This window comes from Gossypium hirsutum, chromosome D09, assembly GCF_007990345.1.
Source record: "Gossypium hirsutum isolate 1008001.06 chromosome D09, Gossypium_hirsutum_v2.1, whole genome shotgun sequence".
Classification (NCBI taxonomy): domain Eukaryota; kingdom Viridiplantae; phylum Streptophyta; class Magnoliopsida; order Malvales; family Malvaceae; genus Gossypium; species Gossypium hirsutum.
Genome location: NC_053445.1, coordinates 13,296,459 through 13,300,178, shown reverse-complemented (window position 1 = coordinate 13,300,178; position 3,720 = coordinate 13,296,459). Strand labels below are relative to the sequence as shown.

The 3,720-nt window shown below is 30.6% G+C and overlaps 1 long non-coding RNA gene across 6 annotated transcripts; it reads left to right on the top strand.

Moving 5' to 3' along the window:
• Positions 1-244: 244 nt before the first annotated feature.
• On the top strand, positions 245-3,455 carry LOC107913685 (uncharacterized). Of its 6 annotated transcripts, none has more exons than XR_005918533.1 (6): positions 290-512; positions 740-813; positions 1,093-1,126; positions 1,729-1,781; positions 2,048-2,152; positions 2,614-3,455. It is a non-coding gene; the product is annotated as an uncharacterized lncRNA (long non-coding RNA). The 6 variants fall into 6 exon arrangements; XR_005918532.1 differs by having other exon boundaries at positions 1,093-1,383; XR_005918530.1 differs by having other exon boundaries at positions 1,093-1,781; positions 2,614-2,667; positions 3,289-3,455.
• Positions 3,456-3,720: the final 265 nt, after the last annotated feature.

The window sequence follows — 3,720 nt, the reverse complement described above, 5'->3', positions numbered from 1 at the left end:
CCGCAAAAATAAATCAATTTATAAAAAATAAAATAAAAAATTTTCAGCATAGTAAAACGGAAATGAAATAATTTTTTGCGGCGTTTATTAGAAAACGCCGCAAAAGGTAATCAATAGCGGCGTTTCGACCAAAAATGCCGCAAATATGTGTTAAAATTTTTCAAAACGCTACTGTTTTATTACATGGATTTAATTTTTTAGTGGCATTTATGCTAAAACCCCCCCACAAAATCCATAATGAATTATACTGACTTGTTTGACCCTATATAACCCCAGCTTGATATTTCAACAAAAATAATTAATATTAAACCAACAAAAGAAATCCCTAGAAGCCTAAAGAAAAGGGGGGAAAGATGAGGCTGATGCCGATGGAATTCGTGACGGACCCAGACGTCCAAGGTTCAGCCATGGAAGTCGACGATGTTGACACACCGGAGATCTTCGACGAAGGCGTCGTCGCTTCCGACAATTTTGATGACTCCAATATCGACTAAAAAAATAAAGAAGAATCGGTACTCATCTATCCTTTTTTTTTTCCCCTTCTTACTTTCGCTTTTTAGGGTCTGAAATTTCTTAAAACTTTGTTCAATTTAGTTGAATCTGAACTGCACTATGGATGCTTATCTGTATGCAAATCCTGTGAATCGTCACAGGTCCTCGGGTTCAACTACATAATACAAATTCCACCTTTAAACTTCATTTTTCCTTCAAAATAAAGCTTCGATTTGATTTCTTTTAGTGAGACAAATGGCTGAAAATCTTATGCATGCTTTACAATATAGCAGCTATGGCGGAGGCGCTGCTGCTTTGAAGGTAAAAATCTACTGTTTTTCTTTTCTTTTTCTTTTTTTGTACTGTTTATCTTCATAATCTGCTGCTGAAAATCTTATGCATGATTTATTTTTCTTTTCTTTTTCTTTTTTTGTACCGTTTTTCTTCATATAATTTTGTACTGTTTTGCTAAGACGGAGAGGTTGATACTTTACAGTAAAGTGTTTAAATTTTTTATATAGACCTGCTTGGCATAAACTTGAAAAAATAATGGCCAGGGACTTGATTTTATAACGCTGTGAATTTTTGTGCTTTTTACAGCATGTTGAAGTTCCGATCCCAACACCAAATAAAGGTGAAATTTTGCTTAAACTGGATTGTAGACTGGTTTGTAGACTGGTTTGTAGACTCTTTTATAATTTAACCAACAAAATAATAGACTGGTTTGTAGATCTCTTAATTCAAAATGGATAGCCTTTCAATTGCTTCTGTTTTGTTTCTACTTGTTGTTTTAAGCTGGAAAGGTTGGTTTTCTTTTTAAAGGAAAGTTGATTCTCCCTTAATTCTTAGATTTCCGGAACTGATTTTCAGGTTTGACAAGGAACTGAACAAGTAAGTTGCTATTAAAGTTATTGATTTAGAAGAATCGTAAGTGGATAACTTTGTTATATTTTCCTTGATTTATTCCTCATTAAAGTGTCATGTAGCAGGTGCTTGCTATGAGCAGCAAAGTATGAATGAATGTGATTATCAACTTTACAAATATACATAGTAAAGTTTAAAGTATGAATCGAATTGCTATGAGCAGCAAATTTAGGGATAAAACGTCACACCAAATTGCTATGAGCAGCAAAGAAAATTTTTTTAATTGCAGAAAACCAACTTCCCTTCTTTCCCATACTGCCAGAAAATTTAGGGACCGCACGACACTTAATTTCTTGTGGTTGATTTTGATAGGTGGTGGACTGGTGAGGAATCTGTGAATGTTCTCTTAGAATCCGCAGGTCAAGGTAAAGTCTTCCCTTTCCAGATTCGGAACTTAATTTATTTATTTTTATTTTTATATTCAATCTGTGGTGGACTTGCTTGACTTTGCTTAACTTTGCTTAACTTACATTATTAGATTAGCTATAACCTTTCTATATGTCTATATAGTTATGTATTTTCATGTATTGTTAATGTCTGTACTGCCTTTCTTTTTCTTTGCTTCTTAATTAGTTACTTCCTTGCAAATCCTTCTAACTTTTCCAAAAAATAAAATTCTTTGTTTGTGCAGCATGACACTAATGGTTTTGATAAACAAGGAATGAGGCTTCTGCTTGCGACACTTAACAGGATAGTTGATTCATTGCAGACAACTTATGAATGTTTGTTTTTATTGGTGGGTTTATTGTGTAAAATTGGTTACTTTTTTTTGAGTTTTGCTATTTAATTCTCCTCAATGATAGTGTAAATTTCTTGGTAATTTCTGCATTTGTTTTATCATTCTGAAAAATCTTTTTGATTGTGGGCATTTTCCTGGTTTCCATGCTGTAAAAATCTAATCTTGAATGTTGGAATATTGATTATTTTTATTAGATTTTTGTGATTATATATATTCTGGTAGATTCCTCAGATTTCAGTTCCAATTTGTGAATGATATTTTTGTTAATTTGTTGGTTAGTTGATGTTTGATTGTTCATTACTATATTACTTTTCTAATCTTTTTGTTATCCTTTTTCATTGATTCCCCATTCTTTGAATAAAAAATAAAATAAAATAAAATAAAGATAGAGAGATGCTTGTTGTCTACCATTTTGGTGGTTTCTTCAACTGATTCCAAGATGTTGTTTTCCATTGCAGGATTTCAGACTTCAACGGTAAAGGCAATATATATATTTGATTTATCTGCACAAGGTAAGCATTTTCTTCCAGTTCTCATGAATTTCCGTCTATGGTCGAGCATTCTCTTCAAGCGTAATGTCCTTACTAGCATGCTTTCCATATTTCCATTGTATCTTACATGCAATCCGAACTTATATCTTTGTGAACGTATATGCAGTTTCCTCCTGTCGAAAAATGAATACTTACAAAAGTTGGTTGCAAGTGATAATGAAGAAAACAATGATGAAATTCATATTTCTGACATTCCCGGAGGCCCAGTTGCCTTTGAGATATGTGCCAAATTTAATAAAAAATGAACTTAGATCATTTTTCTTTTACTTGTGTGCATTGCATAACAAATCTATGACACTTTTAGTCAAGTGTGACTGTTGGTTACATGTACGAGTCCAGACAACAGATATGATTGAACTTTGGTTACCTATATTGACTTAAGTGAGTAGATATATCAGTAGTGTACATTTTTTTATTTCACAAACAATCTTAAAAAGTTGAGTTATTATTATTTTTAGATGTATTTTTTTTAATAAATTACTATAACATTATAAAACAATCTTAAAAAGTTGAACTGATTTACTTATCTTTGCCATGTTCACTATGGTTTGAACATATTAAGTTACTCTTATTTTCATGCAGAGCATGTAGGAGCCAAATTTGCGGTTCAAATTCGAAGCCTTGCTCAAAAGTTTTTCTCTAAGGCTCTTTGGTTTGAGTTCATTACAAGATTTCCTTGATTAAGTAAATGTATTATATCTTTTATTACCAAGATTTACTTGATTAAGAAAATGCATTATATATTACTACCTTGCATATGTATTATTTATTTTAGTTTTCATTCTAAATTTGCATTTTTACTTAAAGTGTTCTAGCTTTTGGATTTTAATTGTGTTATTAATTTATTATTTTAAATTCTAAATTTAAATTCATTAATTTTTATATTTATATTTAGTTTTAAAGTTAAAATTTTCGTAGAAAATTTAATTTAAATAATATTTTTTATTTATCCTTAAAACATAATATAATATTAATCATAGAAATAAATATTATTTGAAAAAAAAATTATTTTTT